Source organism: Ranitomeya imitator, chromosome 10 (assembly GCF_032444005.1).
Source record: "Ranitomeya imitator isolate aRanImi1 chromosome 10, aRanImi1.pri, whole genome shotgun sequence".
Lineage (NCBI taxonomy): Eukaryota > Metazoa > Chordata > Amphibia > Anura > Dendrobatidae > Ranitomeya > Ranitomeya imitator.
The window spans coordinates 90,266,451-90,273,875 of NC_091291.1; the positions used below are offsets into that span (position 1 = coordinate 90,266,451).

The window sequence follows — 7,425 nt, forward strand, 5'->3', positions numbered from 1 at the left end:
TAATAAACACCAAAGGCCCCACCCCCACCGGTACCCCACCATAAAGGCGCTAAACTATTGCACCATTTACCAAAGTAACATTGTAGTAAACAATGTTCCTATATTTATTATGTATCACAACTATGGTCCGCTGCACACAATCCCTCTAGCAGAACCCGTATAGATTACTCATGTAACTCCTAGTACCGGCCTAAAGTATATATGTCTATACCGACGCAAAGCACACAGTCATGCTGGAATCCCCGGAGAGAATCTCCCTTCAGAGAATAGGGTCCGGTACCAAACATAAAGGATGCCAACCTAACAGGTCTCTCAACCGGGAAAAATATATCTACTACTTACATAGTTGTAAGGTGCACAGCAGGTGGGGAACCAGGGGGGGTGAGTGCCCGCCCCAACGCGCGTTTCGGTCCCGTCCTTCGTCAGGGGGCACTCACCTCCCCGGGTCCCGTGCCTTAAATAGCCCCACACATCCTATCGCTACCAATTCCTGCGCCGCAGTGCTATGGCGGATGTACGTCACTACCGGAAGTGACGCGCGTGTCTCCATAGTCACCGCGACGCCACAGAGCATCGGCGTCACACAGCACCGCGCATGCGCGGTACCGCGTAAAGACACCGAGTGCCCCGGGGAGCCGTCGGAGACCATGGGACCGCGCGTCAGGTAGAGAAGTATAACAAATCACTGGCCACCAATATCTATATAATCCTTACACTCATATACGGCCCAGATCATAATACTTGTATCACTTCATCAACCTCCCCTTGCCTTATTCATAATGCCGCATGCAACACATCATAAACCATAGCAAATATATAACAGTAAAAATTAGGGAATAATAATAATAAACATATATTTGTGTTATCAAGACTGTTTTTCTTGCCGCTTGACAGATGTGGATATTTTTAGAGAAGGCAGGTACTGAACGTCCATCCATCACTAAGATCTTAAAGGAACAGCGTATTAGAACATATCCAGGGAAACTACACAGAACTGGAAAAATAAAATAAAATTAATAATTGCACTTAAAACACCATTAAAAGCAATTGTTGTCAAAATTGTAAACCTACATTGGTAAGACGTCAGACAAACAATCAGAGAAATGGGGCATAGCTCAGATTTTCATTCAGTCCACCTGGATATAATGTTCCCAATGTCCAGATCCATCTGGATTCTAATTGGGCTAGTTTTTTCGGAATATCACCTCTACGAATACCCAGCTCCACCATGTCAATTCCTCTAACTTTTAAAAGGCTCCCATCACAACCATGGTATTCTTTAAAATGGCGCGGTATTGTTTTTAGGGTGGACGTGTCCTCACAGGCGGCATCTGCGGCGATGCCCAACACGTGCTCTCTCACCCGCACTTTCAAATGCCTCGTTGTTAAGCCAACATAAATTTTCGTGCAGGGGCGAGAATTACCCGCGTCCGCAAAAGTACTACATCTTTCTATGTTGGGACACGCCACACACCGCCCACAGGGGGCACATCCACCCCTCACAGGTACCGCATCCAAAAATGTTCTTGGTCTGCTATCCACATAGTGGCTACGGACCAAGATATCACGGAGATTCCGTGATCTCCTGGCAGTGATGGCAGCCTTTTCTGGCAAAAATCTAGACAGAACTGGATCAGCTCTCAATATATGCCATGATTTTTCAAAAATTCTTCTGAGCATGGGGAACTGGGAGTGGTAGTTGGTCACAAACCGAACAATATCCTTATTATCACCTTTGCAATTTTTATACAGAAGATCGTCCCTAGAGGAGTGCTTAGCCCTATTAAACGCACGTTTTATCATCCTCCCACTGTATCCCCTGTCCCTCAATCTGACCTTTAAATCCTCCGCTTGGGTGAGAAAATCTTGTTGATTTGAACATAATCTGCGCAACCGTAAGAATTGACCAGTTGGTACGGAGCGTATAATATGATTCGGGTGTGAGGAGGAAGCATGCAATAACATATTAGTCGCTGTTTTTTTGCGAAAGATGTTTGTCTGTATCTCATCATTGGTATCCCTCCTCAGTTTGACATCGAGAAACTCAATCTCCTCACTACTTCCACAAAATGTGAGAAAGATGTTATAATCGTTGCTATTCAAGCCTACGAAGAATTTATCCAACATCTCTTTAGAACCCTGCCAGATCAGCAATATGTCGTCAATGTACCGCGTCCAAGACAGGACGCGGCACATTGACTCCCCCTGATCTGACAGGAAGAGGTCCCTCTCCCACAGCCCCAGGAAAAGGTTAGCATAGGCAGGCGCAAAGGCCGCCCCCATCGCCGTTCCCTGGAGCTGCAGGTAGAAGGACCCCTTGAAAACAAAAAAATTATGCATAAGTGCAAATTCCAAAAGTTCCAACAGTAATAATCTTATCCCTTGTGGGAGTGTAGATGTCCCTAAAAAGAACTTCACAGCACTCAGACCATCTTTATGGCGTATGCTGGTGTACAGCGATTCTACATCTGCTGTCACCAGCATCGCATCCCTCTCCAGATGTAGTCCATCAACCCTGCGGAGGAGCTCCCCAGTATCCTTCAAGAAGGAGGGCAGCTCCTCCACTAAGGGTTGTAATTTGGAATCTATCCACTGATTAACCTTTTCCAGGTAGTTCCCTGTCCCTGAGATAATTGGTCGTCCAGGGGGCGACCGCGCGTCCTTATGAACCTTGGGCAACATATAAAATGTTGCGATTGTGGGTTCAGCAACCACCAATGCCTCAGCCAATTCCTTTGTAATAATGCCAGCACCTTGAGCATTGTTTATGATGGTTGCCAACTGACCACTATACGCGGACAAGGGGTTAAATGTCAACTTTTTATAACACACCTTGTTATGTAGTTGACGAAAGGCCTCTTTTTCATAATCACCTCTCGGCCAGATAACAATGTTTCCCCCCTTGTCCGCCTGTTTTATCACTACTTCATCCAGGTTCCCAAGGACACGCAGTCGCCCCCTTTCCTCCACAGTCAAATTGTCTCGATAAATATAACGGGGAATATCCATTATTTCCTTACTAACAATTTGTACAAACAGTTCGATATTAGGACATGAGGAAAGTGGCAGGAACCTCCTGGAACGAGGTCTAATAGAGGGGGGAATCTTACCTCCCTCCATGGTATTGTTCTCAATGGATAGATCTTCTAAGATGCGTAGTGCTGTTTGTTCCTCTTCTGTTGGGAACAATTGGAACAATTTAGGATCAAAAAAATAACGCTTGAATAGCAAGGATCGTGCAAACAATTGAACATCTTTGATAACTGTAAATGCGTCGATTGGCGCCGCAGGTGAAAAAGATAGTCCCTTATCAAGGAGTTTAAGATCCACAGATGTAAATTGAATATCACTTAAATTAATTACCTTATTCTCATATCTTTTTCTTTCGGGGGATCTGGGATTTCGTCTATACGGATGGTAATTTAAATCATTCAACCTCCTAGATGCTGTTCCTGATCGTGTAGACATTGATGTACCCGATGTCTCTGATTGGTCACTCAGTGATGAGACAGATGACCCCAATTCTATAGTGCTAGTGCGTGGACCTTGAATAGTGGTCTTCCTCCATGCATATACCAGATTGTTCTGATAATCGCGAGTATCGCGATTAAACTTAGTCAATTGTGTTGCATGGATCTTTTTCACTGTGGTGTCTATAGTTTTATCCATCTGTACATTGAAGTTTTATATAGATATTGGTGGCCAGTGATTTGTTATACTTCTCTACCTGACGCGCGGTCCCATGGTCTCCGACGGCTCCCCGGGGCACTCGGTGTCTTTACGCGGTACCGCGCATGCGCGGTGCTGTGTGACGCCGATGCTCTGTGGCGTCGCGGTGACTATGGAGACGCGCGCGTCACTTCCGGTAGTGACGTACATCCGCCATAGCACTGCGGCGCAGGAATTGGTAGCGATAGGATGTGTGGGGCTATTTAAGGCACGGGACCCGGGGAGGTGAGTGCCCCCTGACGAAGGACGGGACCGAAACGCGCGTTGGGGCGGGCACTCACCCCCCCTGGTTCCCCACCTGCTGTGCACCTTACAACTATGTAAGTAGTAGATATATTTTTCCCGGTTGAGAGACCTGTTAGGTTGGCATCCTTTATGTTTGGTACCGGACCCTATTCTCTGAAGGGAGATTCTCTCCGGGGATTCCAGCATGACTGTGTGCTTTGCGCCGGTATAGACATATATACTTTAGGCCGGTACTAGGAGTTACATGAGTAATCTATACGGGTTCTGCTAGAGGGATTGTGTGCAGCGGACCATAGTTGTGATACATAATAAATATAGGAACATTGTTTACTACAATGTTACTTTGGTAAATGGTGCAATAGTTTAGCGCCTTTATGGTGGGGTACCGGTGGGGGTGGGGCCTTTGGTGTTTATTATTGTTTTCTTATTGTCAACTGACACGCACCTGGTTTATGTCTCTTGTTTTGTATTTTAATGTATTAAATAAAGATTTATGGTAATTTTATGGACGAGTACATCATTTTTCCCTATGGGAATCAGGTTCTATGTATATGGATGTGTCCTTGGTATAAGGTCTCCACATGGGGTGGTGGTATGATTAATTAATTAGTAGATACAATATAACTATCACCCTCCCCAATATGTGGTATTGGTGTTTGTTGGCGGTTTAATTTACATCATAGGTAGACCTCAACTATGGGAGACAAACTGAGAAAAAAAAATCCAGAAAATCACATTGTCTGTTTTTTTAACAATTTATTTGCATATTATGGTGGAAAATAAGTATTTGGTCAGAAACAAACAATCAAGATTTCTGGCTCTCACAGACCTGTAACTTCTTCTTTAAGAGTCTCCTCTTTCCTCCACTCATTACCTGTAGTAATGGCACCTGTTTAAACTTGTTATCAGTATAAAAAGACACCTGTGCACACCCTCAAACAGTCTGACTCCAAACTCCACTATGGTGAAGACCAAAGAGCTGTCAAAGGACACCAGAAACAAAATTGTAGCCCTGCACCAGGCTGGGAAGACTGAATCTGCAATAGCCAACCAGCTTGGAGTGAAGAAATCAACAGTGGGAGCAATAATTAGAAAATGGAAGACATACAAGACCACTGATAATCTCCCTCGATCTGGGGCTCCACGCAAAATCCCACCCCGTGGGGTCAGAATGATCACAAGAACGGTGAGCAAAAATCCCAGAACCACGCGGGGGGACCTAGTGAATGATCTGCAGAGAGCTGGGACCAATGTAACAAGGCCTACCATAAGTAACACACTACGCCACCATGGACTCAGATCCTGCAGTGCCAGACGTGTCCCACTGCTTAAGCCAGTACATGTCCGGGCCCGTCTGAAGTTTGCTAGAGAGCATTTGGATGATCCAGAGGAGTTTTGGGAGAATGTCCTATGGTCTGATGAAACCAAACTGGAACTGTTTGGTAGAAACACAACTTGTCGTGTTTGGAGGAAAAAGAATACTGAGTTGCATCCATCAAACACCATACCTACTGTAAATCATGGTGGTGGAAACATCATGCTTTGGGGCTGTTTCTCTGCAAAGGGGCCAGGACGACTGATCCGGGTACATGAAAGAATGAATGGGGCCATGTATCGTGAGATTTTGAGTGCAAACCTCCTTCCATCAGCAAGGGCATTGAAGATGAAACGTGGCTGGGTCTTTCAACATGACAATGATCTAAAGCACACCGCCAGGGCAACGAAGGAGTGGCTTCATAAGAAGCATTTCAAGGTCCAGATCTCAACCGTATAGAAAACCTTTGGAGGGAGTTGAAAGTCCGTGTTGCCAAGCGAAAAGCCAAAAACATCACTGCTCTAGAGGAGATCTGCATGGAGGAATGGGCCAACATACCAACAACAGTGTGTGGCAACCTTGTGAAGCCTTACAGAAAACGTTTGACCTCTGTCATTGCCAACAAAGGATATATTACAAAGTATTGAGATGAAATTTTGTTTCTGACCAAATACTTATTTTCCACCATAATATGCAAATAAATTGTTAAAAAAACAGACAATGTGATTTTCTGGATTTTTTTTTCTCAGTTTGTCTCCCATAGTTGAGGTCTACCTATCATGTAAATTACAGACGCCTCTCATCTTTTTAAGTGGTGGAACGTGCACTATTGCTGACTGACTAAATACTTTTTTGCCCCACTGTATATGATAGATAGATAGATAATAGATAGATAGATAGATAGATAGATAGATAGATAGATAGATAGATAGATAGATCGATAGATAATAGATAGATAGATATTAGATAGATAGATATTAGATAATAGATAGATAGATAGATAGATAGATAGATAGATAGATAATATATAGATAGATAGATAGATGATAGATAGATATGGTATAGATAAATCTATAGACAGACATGAGAGTGATAGATGATAGATGTGAGATAGATAGATAGATAGATAGATAGATAGATAGATAGATAGATAGATAGATAGATAGATAGATATGGGCTAGACGGACAGATATATGGACAGATAGTAAAATCCCATTTATTTTGCATCTTATTCTCTGGTTCCTTTCCTGCCATAAGAGTGCAGCAGGTCGCAGAGGGGATGCTCTGCAGTGGACGACCCCCTGCACCTATAGGACTGGAGACCCTGCACACAGCTCCCCTTGAGGACCTGCTGCCAGCCTCCTCCACAGCTGCTGCATCTCCTAGAAGGAGCCTGACCATGCTGGATATGACTGCTACAAAGCTTTGTTTGTAAAGTTTTCCTCTGGCAACAATTTGTCTGTTCTTTGCTATGGCAAGCTCAGTATAATCCAGAGGGAGTCCCCTTTTCTCCTCACCTCCCCCCAGTACATTCTCCTAATGCCTTCACTGTCCTGTGATTGGCTTCAGCACATCCAGAGCAGGAGTTTGTCTTGAGTTAAAGTGAAGTACAGATTTCAGTCCGGAGTCCACAATCACTGGTGTTTATTGTGCTGCAGAGCAGTGCAAAGGGAAGACGAGCGCACACAGGGGAAGAAGACTGCAGAATCAGCAAACACCTACCTCTCTGTGGATCACCGTCGCTGGCAGCTTCCTCTCTCTGGCACAGAAGTGCCCAGCCGTGCTGCTGCTGTGTGAGAGACAGGAAGTGCAGGACAGATCACTGCAGCCCTGTTGCCACTTTCTCTTTGAGACAGCGGAGCTGCAGGTATCTCTCCCTGCCCGCCGCACATGAGGGCAATCCGGACAGGGGCCCCCCGGAGCCTCGGGGCCAGTTTGCCCTCACTATTAGCTGTCCTGTAGGGGCCCCCTCACCCTCTGGGCCCCTGTGCAGCCGCTCCGGCTGAACATGCGGTATGTCCGCCCCTGCCATTTGCAGCCCCAATGATCTGGAGAGAGCCAACCAATCACACTACCAATTGCTATTTTTGCATGGTCTCCCCCAGTAGGAAAGAAGTTTCAAGGAAGAAGTGGAC

The 7,425-nt window shown here is 45.2% G+C and overlaps 1 long non-coding RNA gene across 1 annotated transcript; it reads right to left on the reverse strand.

The window, feature by feature from the left end:
* Positions 1 to 799: 799 nt before the first annotated feature.
* LOC138651641 (uncharacterized) lies at positions 800 to 7,166 on the reverse strand. Its single transcript, XR_011315510.1, has 3 exons — positions 7,013 to 7,166; positions 3,111 to 3,176; positions 800 to 994 (listed from the first exon to the last, which is right to left on the reverse strand). It is a non-coding gene; the product is annotated as an uncharacterized lncRNA (long non-coding RNA).
* Positions 7,167 to 7,425: the final 259 nt, after the last annotated feature.